General features: G+C 45.1%; 1 protein-coding gene across 2 annotated transcripts in view; it reads right to left on the bottom strand.

Moving 5' to 3' along the window:
• Window positions 1-7,587, bottom strand: part of LOC126191459 (uncharacterized oxidoreductase YjmC-like) — a 277,603-nt gene extending 270,016 nt beyond the window's left edge. Inside the window, exon 1 of one of the 2 annotated variants that reach the window (XM_049932336.1) lies at window positions 7,477-7,587. The gene's annotated coding sequence lies outside the window, so the exon portion shown is untranslated. Of the gene's footprint in view, window positions 1-7,425 lie in introns of both variants that reach the window. The other variant, XM_049932337.1, reaches the window with a different exon arrangement.
• Between the last annotated feature and the right edge of the window lie 6,573 nt (window positions 7,588-14,160).

Genomic DNA, 14,160 nt, shown 5'->3' with positions numbered 1-14,160 from the left:
ATGGCTGTGAGACATGGAGTATCCGGAAACAGGACTTCCATAAGCTCCTTGTTGTGGCTAGAACACTGGACTCGCATTCGGGAGCACTACGGTTCAATCCCAGGTCCGGCCATCCTGATCTAGATTTTCCGTGATTTCCCTAAATCGCTCCAGGCAAATGCCGGGATGGTTCCTTTGAAAGGGCACGGCTGACTGCCTTCCCCGACCTTCCCTAATCCGATGAGACCGATGACCTCGCAGTCTGGTCTCCTCCCCTAAAAAACAACAACAGCTGCTTGTTTTTGAGAGAAAAGTGCTTTAGAAGATCTTCGGTCCGGTTCTGGATGCAGACACAGGGGAATGGAGGATCAGATACAACCAAGAGCTTGAGGAACTATACCAGCAGCGCAACATAGCAGGAACTGTCAAAGCCAAACGAATGCAGTCGGCCGGCCATGTGGCCCGGAAGGAGGATCACAGATGGCCTCGGAAGCTCTGGGATTTCACACCTACAGGAAAGAGACCGCCAGGGAGACCCAAGAAGCGTTGGAGGGATGGACTCCATGAAGATTTAAACCAAGGGTCAATAGATGTGAACGGATGGCGGATAGCAGCAATGGGCAGAATACAGTGGAGGAGGAAACTTGTAGATGCGTACGGTCCACTGGGCCTGATCACGTAGTAGTAGTAGTAATGTCAAAGCTGTAGCAAAAGGCTCGAGGCATTGCGGTTCTACCAGTGGACTAACGAACAGTGTCAGATTTGTAGTTCGCGACAGCTATGGTCCGCCAGTGAACGCCTCCGTTTTCCTGGCTGAAATCTTTTCTACAGACAGTCAAGTCGCAAAGAAATCCATGGGGGTTAACCCTTAGGAACACAGCCGAGAAGTATCACGTATTACAAAAAGATTGTAATTATTTAAAATTTTGTAAATTTAACTGAAAGTCTTGGTAATGATGTGTGACCACTGTTATCAAAAGAAACTATAAGGAATTTAAAAAAAGCTGGATGATTTCGGAAAAAAGGTAATAGATGTTTTTAGCTTTCAAAATGATGGATCACAGCAATCAGCCGTCCTTTCCTTTCAGGATTTATTAAAGCAAATCTAGATTACGGCTAGTTACACGATAAATCAGTCAAATATAAAGGCCGTAAATTCAACTAGATAGCTAGGAATTACAATTACGAAGAACTTAAATTGGAAGGAACACACAAATGATATGGGGAAGGCTAACTAAAGACTTCGTTTTATTGGCAGGACACTTACAAAATGTAACAGATCTACTAAGGAGACTCCCTACACTACGCTTGTCCGTCCTCTTTTAGAATACTGCTGCGCAGTGTGGGATCCTTACCAGATTGGACTGACGGAGTACATCGAAAAAGTTCAAAGAAGGGCAGCACGTTTTGTATTATCGCGAAATATGGGAAAGAGTGTCACAAATGATACAGGATTTGGGCTGGACATCATTAAAAGAAAGGCATTTTTCGTCCCTACGGAATCTTCTCACGAAATTCAATTACCAACTTTCTCCTCCGAATGCGAAAATATGTTGTTGATACCGACCTACATAGGGAGAAACGATTATCATGATAAAATAAGGGAAATCAGAGCTCGTACGGAAAGATATAGATGCTCGTTCTTTCTGTGCGCTATACGAGATTGGAATAATAGAGAATTGTGAAGGTGGTTCGATGAATCCTCTGCCAGATTTGCAGAGTATCCGTTAGATGTAGACTAAGTAAGTCGTGTCAGTATTTTCTAACCAAAAGCCGGCCGGAGTGGCCGAGCGGTTAAAGGCGCTACAGTCTGGAACCGCACGACTGCTACGGTCGCAGGTTCGAATCCTGCCTCGGGCATGGATGTGTGTGATGTCCTTAGATTAGTTAGGTTTAAGTAGTTCTAAGTTCTAGGGGACTTATGACCACAACAGTTGAGTCCCATAGTGCTCAGAGCCATTTGCACCATTTTTTTCTAACCAAAACCTGTTAAACTGATGACTCAGTAAGTCAGAACCAGCCTTTTTGAGGTTTTAGAGCATTTTACCTGTCTCATGTGCTACGAGCGTTCAACAAATAATGCAACACTTTGTTTCTGATAGCAGGTCGATTATATTCAAGATTGCATTAAACTATATTTTTCCCCACTCTTTGGGCTACAAAACCCAATTTTCCAATGTATTCTCAGTTCAATGCGATGTACTTACGCCATCTTACTGGGTGGGCCATGTACGCCAATGTAGTATTTATGTACTGGTCGGCGTCGGCGGCAACGTCTTGCTGCATCAGTAACTTCTTTTTTTTTCTTTATTGTTATTTTGAAACCTTTACAAGAAAAGTAGGCCAGCAGCGGCCTATCTACGCCGCTCTTCGGCCACAGAGAATACAGACAGGGAACATGAAGACAGAAAAGCAAACAAACATGGTCGATAAAAACAGGAGACAGACATAGTAAAATAAATGAAGCCGTTCATGGGCGCACTGTTTAAATAAAAACGTTCATCACTAAACACAACGGGGAAGACAGAGTTTACACACGTGAACGGAGGAGCACAAACGGAGAGACACTGAAGCACTGACGCGAAGACACGTACAAACACTGGCGACGATCTCTGGCGCACGAAGATGCACCGTTCACATGAAAAACCCAGTGATCTGCCAAAGGGAAGAGGTGATGGTAGGTGGGAGAGGGTTGATGCCAGTTGGAGAGGAGAAGAGAGGGGGAGAGTGTATGGGGGTGTGGAAGCCCAGGGGGAGAGAAGGGAGGGAGGAAGAGAGGAAGGAGAGAAGGGAAAGAGGGTCCCCTGGAGGAAAAACCCAGGGGGAGGAAGGGGAGGATCAAAGTTGGTAGGAGGGGTAGATGGAGGGGATGAGGGCATCATCAGGGAGGGGGAGTTGGGGAAGCCACCTTGGGCAAGTGTATAGAGTGTGGAGAGATGGAGCATGGGTGGGATGTGGGAGTACAGGCAGGGCAATGGACGGAGGGGGGGGGGAGAGGATGGGAGGGACAAATGGGTGAGGGGTATGAAGTTTGCAGGAGGTGTAAAGGATCTGAATCTGTTCTAGGAAAAGGAGGAGGTGTGGGAACGGATTTAGATCGTAGAGGATCTGCTAGGGGGAGGGGAAGGGAGGCAGATGCGACAGGCGAAGGGGAGCTCATGGTGTTCCAGGATTTGAAGGGATTTGTAGGAGGGGCAGAGATCCAGGCAGGATGGGCATGACAGAGGATAGGGCGGATGAGGGATTTATAGGTGTGGAGGATGGTGGAGGGGTCCGGACCCCATGTGCAGCCAGAACGGAGCTTGAGGAGGCAGAGTTGGGAGTGTGCCTTGGCTCGGATCGTCCGGAGATTGGGTGGGGGGGGGGGGTCCAGGAGAGGAAATGGTCAAGGGTACTTGAGGGTGGGAGTGAGGTTGATAGGGCGGCCATAGATAGTGAGACAGAAATCGAGGGGACGGAAGGAAGGGGTGGTTTTGCCTACAATGATGGCCTGGGTATTGGAAGGATTGACCTCGAGCAATTGCTGGTTACACCAAGTTGTGAACCGGTCAATATGGGATTGGAGAAGGTGCTGGGAGCTTTACAGGGTGGGGGTGAGGGCAAGGAAGGTGGTGTCATCGGCATACTGGAGAAGGTGTAAGGGAGGTGAAGGCGGCGGTATGTCCACCATGTAAAGAAGGTAGAGAAGGGGGAGAGGACAGAACCTTGGGGCGCACTGGCGGTGGGGTAGAAGGTGGAGGAATCCGTGTTATGGATGGTGACACAGGAAGGACGGTGGGAAAGAAATCAGGCGATCAGATGGATGTAGTTTACAAGAAGGGCGAAGGTTTGGAGCTTGAAGAGGAGACCAGAATGCCATACAAGGTCTTAGGCACGTTCAAGGTCGAGGGAGAGGATCAGTAACTTCCCCATCAACCACGCACTGCATCTCGCGCAGTGCATCCTTCACTGGACCGAACAGATGGAAGTCGTAAGATGCGAGATCCGGGCTGTAGGAATGATGAGGAAGAATAGTCCAATGAAGTTCCGTAAGCTCCTCTCGGGTGCGCAGACTTGTAAGAGGCCTTGCGTTGTCTAGGAGAAGTTAGCTGCATTTTTGTGGCGACGGACACGCTGAAGTCCAACAGTGCATCAGTCACAGCTGTGTGCGGCTGGCTGGCACGCGGGAGATTGGACTGGTTTGCGCGAACTTGTTGCGTTGACGACAGACGCCTCGCCCAACATTCGTCGTGCTTTTGTTTACTAGTAGGTCTCCTTATGCATTCTGCAGGCGGCTATAGATATGTGCGGAGCTCTTGTTTCCCACTAAAAGAAACACAATGACAGCTCTCTGCTTGGAACGCTCTTCCGTTACAGACGCCATTTTGAAGGCTACATATAGCGCTGCCACCTATAGGAACTTCATGAAACTAACTGTAGGGGCTGGAGCAGGAATATTCCACGATGTCCCGCAACAAATTCTGCATTTTTCCAACTGAAATTAGCCGAGAAAAGAAGTGTGTTTTATTATTTATTGAACGACCCTCGTATTTTGCACACCTGGTGGAATAGTTTTGTCATCACGTAGCATTATTATTTAAAATGGGTGGTCTTGTTCACTGAAGAAAATTGCAGTTAAAATGTTCACATAAAATAACGTGGCACCGAAGAACAATCTCAAATTAGCAAAATGAAAGTGTGCCGTGAACGCTGCCGTACTGGGAAGCACGCTACAGTCGTCCCCAAACTAAGGGGCCCATGTCTGTGGGGCTGCGACCCCGAAACTTGTGGCGAACAAATAAATTCAAGAAAAATTAAGAGCATAGGTGTACAACCGTCAGTTACAGAAAAAGTACTTTATCAGCTATGAACCCACACAAAAAATTCTACTTTCAAAATAATGGAGATAACGAAAAACTGTTCGATGAACTTCACTTTAGTGAGTCGCGCGGGATTAGCCGAGCGGTCTGAGGCGCTGCAGTCATGGACTGTGCAGCTGGTCCCGGCGGAGGTTCGAGTCCTCTCTCGGGCATGGGTGTGTGTGTTTGTCCTTAGGATAATTTAGGTTAAGTAGTGTGTAAGCTTAGGGACTGATGACCTTAGCAGTTAAGTCCCATAAGATTTCACACACATTTGAACATTTTTTTTTTCACTTTAGTGTGACTGTTTATAAATCTACTTCATGCGTTATTAATAGGCTGTCTTGCATTCATAAGCCACCACAACGATTCCCGTGTCAATTAGAATATACAAACCAATTTACAGCTCAACTTTTATGCTATCATTGAAGGACAAACAGTCTTATCTGACGAATTATAAACAAATATTTACAGCCTCCGGCAGTAAATGAGTCTATTCTTACAGTGAGGAAGAAATTGTGTGTTAGTGTATGAGTCTATGCAGCAGAATAAAACACTTAATAGGTTTTACATTGGTCGTATGAAAATGGTAACTTCCTCACGTGTTACGTGTTGAGTCAGACACAATAGTTATCTGTGTGGCCGGCCGGAGTGGCCGTGCGATTCTGGGCGCTACAGTCTGGAACCGAGCGACCGCTACGGTCGCAGGTTCGAATCCTGCCTCGGGCATGGATGTGTGTAATGTCCTTAGGTTAGTTAGGTTTAATTAGTTCTACGTTCTAGGTGACTGATGACCTCAGAAGTTAAGTCTCATAGTGCTCAGAGCCATTTGAACCATTTTGTTATCTGCGTGCATTTGCTCAATCGCCCCACTCAACAGTATTGCGTCAGGATGTTATCAAAGCACACTTATCTGAGAGACACCGGCGTAATACTTATCATAATCCTCGTCCCCAGACTACAGGTGTGGTAGCCATGTGACTAATATGTGAACAGATGTCATTTCCGGATCCACATACACCACAGGGAAAGAAATTCGAGAATCTCAACGATAATGAGGTAGCAACAGCAAAATCACGAAAAGGTTTTTTCAGTCGTTTATACAACAGCAAAAAAGACTCCTTCTGACAGAGGAGGTACAGAGATAAGACAAATGAGAATAGCAAGAAACGCGATACACAACAAAATTAAACTCAGAAACGCAAAATTTTAACAGTTCTCTTAAGAAGGAAAAAAAGAAAGAAAATAGAGACTGGTGCGCGGGGAAAAAACAGCACAAGAATGAGAAAATTTTGTTTAAAAAAACTGAAAAGAAATCGAGAACCAACGAAAATTAAGATGTAGCGCAATATACTAATGTAGTACGTTGTTTCTGAGAATGACTTGCTCGTTCGACGCGCAAGTCGCCGAAGTGGCGTCAAATCGAAAGACTTGCACCAGGCGAACGGTCTACCCGACGGGAGGCCTCGTCACACGACATTTTTTTTTCTGTTGCTCGTAGCCTAATTAGTTTGTGAGCATCGAACATCGCACTAAATACTGCGCCGTTAACACTTTGCATTGCACGAGTTACCACATGAAAATACTGCTTCCACATGGGAATACCTTTGTACACTAGAATGCATCTGACAGTCCTCTTACACATTTGAACTCCCATATCCCAAAGTCTTTAGCAGTCTTCATTTCTATAGAAATTAGTGAAAAACTGGAAAAAAGGATTTTTTTGTATTTTTACCAAATACAGTAATATAGGACGAAATTATCTGCATTTCTCTTGCAATCAACATGTTGTTAACTATTTGCTTTTGTACCCTTTCTCGTGCACATATTGTCATTATGTTTAGTTGTTACTGTTACTGTACATTTACTGCATCTTGCAACTTCTAAGTCACTGTCGAAATACTATGTACCATTAACTACGACATCGCCACAGTAATTGCTGAAACCTTTCCTGCCTTAAATGTATCTAAAGCTGGGCCGGTTGGTTTATGATAGCGTCGCCTCAAACCGCCTCTCTTCCTGCCCCGTATTTTGATTGTGGTGTACACTAGGTTGGAAGGTGACAATTTAGTTGAAAATTGACGAAGCCAAAGAATTTGAATATGCAATAAAGGTTGTGATAACTGATATGTGGTCAGAGGTCTACGTTAATTCTATATTTAACGTACTTTTTGTTATAAATAACAAACTTCACGTAAAGTCAGAAAAGTATTACAAAACAGACAAATCTCTGATAAGTATTTTTGGGCGTAGTGTGTACGTTTGTGGTACATAAATCACGGTAAACTGTCGCCGCTTGGCAATATCTTGGTTCCGTTATCATCATTCACGATATATTATTATCGTTATGAATTTAACAATAAATAATATTAGTGCCAAAAATTTTGGTGTGAAAAACCGTGCCCTGAAATAAGACAAGGCCTGAAGGTCGTCATCTGATCAAAGCAAACAAATAAATAAATAAGAATTTGCAGTTTAATAAGCTGACAGATATTTTTACAGAAAAGCTCTCACTCTCGCAAATAAGTGAACCGAGGCGTTTTAAATTATCGACAGGTTAGAAGTGACAGTGTTGGTAAAAAGAGTGTTTCCTGTGACTCATTCGTACCTAGTCGCACGAACTGCGCGGCGCGCGTAATGGTGTGACGTCACCACCCACCTCAGAGGCGCCGTTGTTATGCAGAGCAGACGCCGGCCGGCTGCTCGCTGCGGCCACACGGCTGGCGGTCCCCGAACTGAGCCACAACGCGCCGTCGCGCATGCGCGGAGATAGACAGATCGGCCCAGAGCGGTTACGCGCAAGCGCTACTTGGCTCAATGTCACGCCTTCGCGTTACGTAATCCGCGGCACTTGCCTGGACAACATTCGGCTTCGCGTCACTGTTAGTCCTTGCAGGTTAATTACGCTAACAGGGGAACCTCCCCATCGCACCCCCCTCATATTTAGTTATAAGTTGGCACAGTGGATAGGCCTTGAGAAACGGAACACAGATCAATCGGGAAAACAGGAAGAAGTTGTGTGGAACTATGAAAAAAATAAGCAAAATATACAAACTGAGTAGTTCATGCGGAAGACAGGTAACATCAAGGACATGCTGGGCTCAGTAGCACCGTGGTCCCGTGGTTAGCGTGAGCAACTGCGGAACGAAATGTCCTTGGTTCAAGTCTTCTCTCGAGCAAGAATTTTTACTTTCTTTATTTTCGCAAAGTTATGATCTGTCCGTTTGTTCATTGACGTCTCTGTTCAGTGTAATAAGTTTAGTGTCTGTGTTTTGCGACCGCACCGCAAAACCGTGCGATTAGTAAACGAAAGGACGTGCCTCTCAAATGGGAACCGAAAACATTTGATCGCAAGGTCATAGGTCAACCGATTCCTGCACAGGAAAACACGTCTGGTTTATTCTATACGACACTGGTGACGGCATGTGCGTCACATGGCAGGAATATGTTGTCGACCGACCTAACTTGTACACTTGGCGAATGGGTGAAAAGATTCTTCTACCTTGCCCGATTTAGGTTTTCTTGTGGATGTCATAATCACTCCCAAAAAAGTGATGAAGACATAAGAGTTTGTCACATAAATTGCAACAAATGAATGCAACAGTTTCAAAGTTTTCCCTGTGCTCTGTCAAAACATATGTTTTTAACGTTATCAAATCTTTCCGTGTGTAGACTGTCAACTCCTGCATATGTCCAAGCGAATCTGAACATGCCCTGGAATTTTAGAGAGCGAAGTTGATTATGTGTGAGTACCTGAACTTTGATAATTGTCTGAAAATAAAAAATTAAACTTTTCACGCGAGGGAAGACTTGAACCAAGGAGCTGCCAAGGCAGCTGCCAACGCTAACCACGGGACCACGGCGCTACTGCGCCCACATTATCCTTGATGTTCCCTATCTTGCGCATGGACTACTCAGTTTGTATATTTTGCTTATTTTTTTCATAGTTCCACACAACTTCTTCCTGTTTTCCCGATTGATCTGTGTTCAGTTTCTCAAGGCCTATCCACTGTGCCAACTTATAACTAAATATGAGGGGGGTGCGATGGGGAAGTTCCCTTGTAAGTACGTCAGCTGAATTAAGGACACCTGTCTGTTATACGCATTGCTTCTTCGCGTTAGTAGCGAGATGAGTACCACTACCTCTTCACTGGACTCTCGCTAATCCGGCCCTCAGTAGTCACGCCTCTCAATAATCAGACACACGTCCAAAAACACGTGCACAATGAATTAACGTGCGCAACAATTATTCGTTAAACAATGATTTACACACTGTATGTGAAACTGTAGAGTTCTTTACAGTTCGAAATCAGGTCTTCTAAAAGGAAACACGTTACGCAAGACCTCAAGCAAAAACTCGAAATTTTAGATAACTTACATCGTGTATCGTTCTTTACAGTTCGAAATCATGCCTTCTAAAAGGACGTGTGACCTCAAGCAGAAACTCGAAATTTTACACTACTGGCCACTAAAATTGCTACACCAAGAAGAAATACAGATGATAAACGGGTATTCATTGGACAAATATATTACACTAGAACTGACATGTGATTACATTTTCAAGCAATTTGGGTGCATATATCCTGAGAAATCAGTACCTAGAACAACCACTTCTGGCCGTAATAACGGCCTTGATACGCCTGGCCATTGAGTCAAACAGAGATTGGATGGCGTGTACAGGTACAGCTGCCCATACAGCTTCAACACGATGCCACAATTCATCAAGAGTAGTGACTGGCGTAATGTGACGAGACAGTTGCTCGGCCACCATTGACCAGACGTTTTCAATTGGTGAGAGATCTGGAGAATGTGCTGGCCAGGGCAGCAGTCCAACATTTTCTGTATCCAGAAAGGACCGTACAGGACCTGAAACGTGCGGTCGTGCATTATCCTGCTGAAATGTAGGGTTTCGCACTGATCGAATCAAGGGTAGAGCCACAGGTCATAACACATCTGAAAAGTAGCTTCCACTGTTCAAAGTGCCGTCAATGCGAACAAGAGGTGACCGAGACGTGTAACCAATGGCACCCCATACCATCACGCCGGGTGAATCGCTTCCAATGTGCGTTCACCGGAAACACGGATGCGACCATCATCATACTGTAAACAGAACCTGGATTCATCCGAAAATAGACGTTTTGCCATTCGTGCACCCAGGTTCGTCGTTGAGTACACCATAGCAGGCGCTCCTGTCTGTGATACAGCGTCAAGGGTAACCGCAGACATCTTCTCCGAGCTGACAGTCCATGCTGGTGCAAACGTCGTCGAACTGTTCGTGCATATGGTTGTTGTCTTTCAAACGTCCCCATCTGTTGACTCAGGGATCGAGATGTGGCTGCACGGTCCGTTACCGCCATGCGGATAAGATGCCTGTCATCTCGACTGCTGGTGATACGAGGCCGTTGGGATCCAGCACAGCGTTCCGTATTACCCTTCCGAACCCACCGATTCCATATTCTGCTAACAGTCATTGTATCTCGACCAACGCGAGCAGCTATGTCGCGATACGATAAACCGCAATCGCGATAGGCTACAATCCGACCTTTATCAAAGTTGGAAACGTGATGGTACGCATTTCTCCCCCTTACACGAGGCATCACAACAACGTTTCACCAGGCAACGCCGGTCAACTGGTGTTTGTGTATGAGAAATCGGTTGGAAACTTTCCCTATGTCAGCACGTTGTAGTGGTCACCACCGGCGCCAACCTTGTGTGAATGCTCTGAAAAGCTAATCATTTGCATATAACAGCATCTTCTTCTTGTCGGTTAAATTTCGCGTCTGTAGCATGTCATCTCAGTGGTGTAGCAATTTTAATGGCCATTAGTGTAGATAAGTTAAATCGAGGTTCTTCGCAGAAAGCCGTTGCCGCTGAGTTCAACGTTGGACGAGCAACTATTTATGACATCAAAAAGAAAGATGTTATTCGACAATACTCAACAAAAATCTATAGTGAGTTGGGGAAACGGAAGGTTAGGCGAAAGAGTGAGAATGAAGAACTGGACGTAGCTGTTATAGATGTTTGATACAACAGCGCACTAAAGGAATTCCAGTCAGTGGCCCGATTATAAAGGAAAAAACAGCTGCATTTAACAAACAACTTGGCGGTATACTTGTTTACAGCAAGCGAAGGTTGGCTATCAAACTGGAAAAAACGACATGGCATTCGGCAGCTGCCAGTCACTGGGGAAAGTCGCTCAGCTAATGATAAGGATGCTGATGAGTTTGTAAGCAAGATACGGAAGATAATAGAGGAAGAAGATTTAACTGCTGATGCCTTGTATAATGTTGATGAAACAGGACTCCTTTACAAGATGCACCGAGCGAGGTGGCGCAGTGGTAGCACACTGGACTCGCATTCGGGAGGACGACGGTTCAATCCCGCGTCCAGCCATCCTGATTTAGGTTTTCCGTGATTTCCCTAAATCGCACCAGGCAAATGCTGGGATGGTTGCTTTGAAAGGGCACGGCCGACTTCCTTCCCTAATCCGATGAGACCGATGACCTCACTGTTTGGTCTGTTCCCCCAAACAATCCAATTTACAAGATGCTTCGTTCAAAAACATTAGCCGCCAACAGCGAGAAGGAATCTCGTGGTTACAAGCGACAGAAACAGTGCGTAACATTAATGGCGTGTTGTAATGCAAATGGGAGACATAAACTACCGCTTATGGTGATTGGAAAATCCCAACATCCACGTTGTATTCAACAAACTGGCATAAATTCTCTACCAGTGCAGTATTGCCCACAGAAGAAAGCGTGGATGGACAGACAAATATTCTCTCGGTGATTCAAATGGTTCAAATGGCTCTGAGCACTATGTGACTCAACTGCTGTGGTCATAAGTCCCCTAGAACTTAGAACTACTTAAACCTAACTAACCTGAGGACAGCACACAACACCCAGCCATCACGAGGCAGAGAAAATCCCTGACCCCGCCGGGAATCGAACCCGGGAACCCGGGCGTGGGAAGCGAGAACGCTACCGCACGACCACGAGATGCGGGCCTCTCGGTGATTCCATGAAACGTTTGTTCCAGCATTGAGAAAAGAGCTAAAGAAGAAAAAGCTTCCACTGAAAGCTATCCTTATAATTGACAATGCTCCCAGTGATACTTCAGATGTTTCTTTGAAGTCCGATGGTACACAAGCACTCTTTCTCCTACCCAATGTGACAGCCCTAATTCAGCCCATGGACCAGGGAATTTTGGAATCAGTTAAACGTCATTATCGACAGTCTCGTCCCCTTGCTGAACGAAAGTGAAAACGACTCTATCGAGGGAATGCCGAAGGCGTGGAAAGCAATTACCATACCTTACGTTGTTTTCCAAGCAGCCGAAGCATGGGATAAAGTGGAGAGCGCTACTATAATGAAGGGCTGGAGAAAATTGTGGCCACGCACTGATGCCGAGTTGGATCCAGTAGTGAGTGACAGCGATTCTGAATTGTCAATTACTTTGTACATTTTCCACAACCTTCCAGGAGGAGAAGAAAATGATGGTGAAGATGTTACTAACTGGCTGTATGAGGTGTAAGACGTATGCATTGCCGGCGATGGGCGAGGCATGGCAGAGTCTCTGACCAGAGAGTAGTGTGTAGTTAGTTGTTGCTTGTCGCTAGTAGGCGTGAGTCAGTAGTAGTCTTCAGTCCGTGCTAGTAAGCTGTAGTCGGCAGGAGTCGGCGCGTGCCTGCGCGTGACGGCAGTCTGCTCTGGTCCGACGTATACTACCGGACCGCGGCCGATTTAAAAGCTACCACCTAGCAAATGTGGTGTCTGGCGGTGACACCACAGGGGGTATAGGATCATTTCGCCAAACCTGACCTTAGACAGTGAGTTCAAAATTTCTCACGCCGTCCGAAACAATAGACTCTCGCTAATCCGGTCATTTCTGGCACATATGGGTGCCGGATTAGCGGAAGTGCCGGATTATTGAGTGTCTGAAATTTATTTTATTCATTAATTTTGTTTTTTATTTATTTTGAAAGCATAGGGGATAAGGTGTACTGTACTTTATTAAACCGAAGGATACAATTTTAAAACATAGAGGATATACTTTATTAAATCCAAAAATACATTAATTTTCAAAAAAAACTTAGTCCTTGTGTGTACAATATACTGCACATAATTATACAGTCGTATCACTCAGTATGATATATGTCCCTAATTTTTAACTGTCGCAATGATGATACGTGACGGTGGCATGCTTTATCACGCAACCGCTTTACAAGCATTACATCTGTACTACATGTATTCGTTGTTGTATAATATACTCCAGGAAGACCTCGCAGCTTCAGCACAAGCAGTGTGAGAAATCTTCATGCTCTCTCCTCCTCTGTCCTCTTCTTCATCACTTTCATTATTACTTTCTTGCACACTTTTGATTATTTCTTCGTCTGTTAAAGTTTAGTCCGTATCATAGTTTTCCTCTGTAAGACGTATGCATTGCCGGCGATGGGCGAGGCATGGCAGAGTCTCTGACCAGAGAGTAGTGTGTAGTTAGTTGTTGCTTGTCGCTAGTAGGCGTGAGTCAGTAGTAGTCTTCAGTCCGTGCTAGTAAGCTGTAGTCGGCAGGAGTCGGCGCGTGCCTGCGCGTGACGGCAGTCTGCTCTGGTCCGACGTATACTACCGGACCGCGGCCGATTTAAAAGCTACCACCTAGCAAATGTGGTGTCTGGCGGTGACACCACAGGGGGTATAGGATCATTTCGCCAAACCTGACCTTAGACAGTGAGTTCAAAATTTCTCACGCCGTCCGAAACAATAGACTCTCGCTAATCCGGTCATTTCTGGCACATATGGGTGCCGGATTAGCGGAAGTGCCGGATTATTGAGTGTCTGAAATTTATTTTATTCATTAATTTTGTTTTTTATTTATTTTGAAAGCATAGGGGATAAGGTGTACTGTACTTTATTAAACCGAAGGATACAATTTTAAAACATAGAGGATATACTTTATTAAATCCAAAAATACATTAATTTTCAAAAAAAACTTAGTCCTTGTGTGTACAATATACTGCACATAATTATACAGTCGTATCACTCAGTATGATATATGTCCCTAATTTTTAACTGTCGCAATGATGATACGTGACGGTGGCATGCTTTATCACGCAACCGCTTTACAAGCATTACATCTGTACTACATGTATTCGTTGTTGTATAATATACTCCAGGAAGACCTCGCAGCTTCAGCACAAGCAGTGTGAGAAATCTTCATGCTCTCTCCTCCTCTGTCCTCTTCTTCATCACTTTCATTATTACTTTCTTGCACACTTTTGATTATTTCTTCGTCTGTTAAAGTTTAGTCCGTATCATAGTTTTCCTCTGTAAGACGTATGCATTGC

Source organism: Schistocerca cancellata, chromosome 6 (genome assembly GCF_023864275.1).
Source record: "Schistocerca cancellata isolate TAMUIC-IGC-003103 chromosome 6, iqSchCanc2.1, whole genome shotgun sequence".
Lineage (NCBI taxonomy): Eukaryota > Metazoa > Arthropoda > Insecta > Orthoptera > Acrididae > Schistocerca > Schistocerca cancellata.
This window is presented reverse-complemented; position numbering and strand designations above follow the sequence as displayed.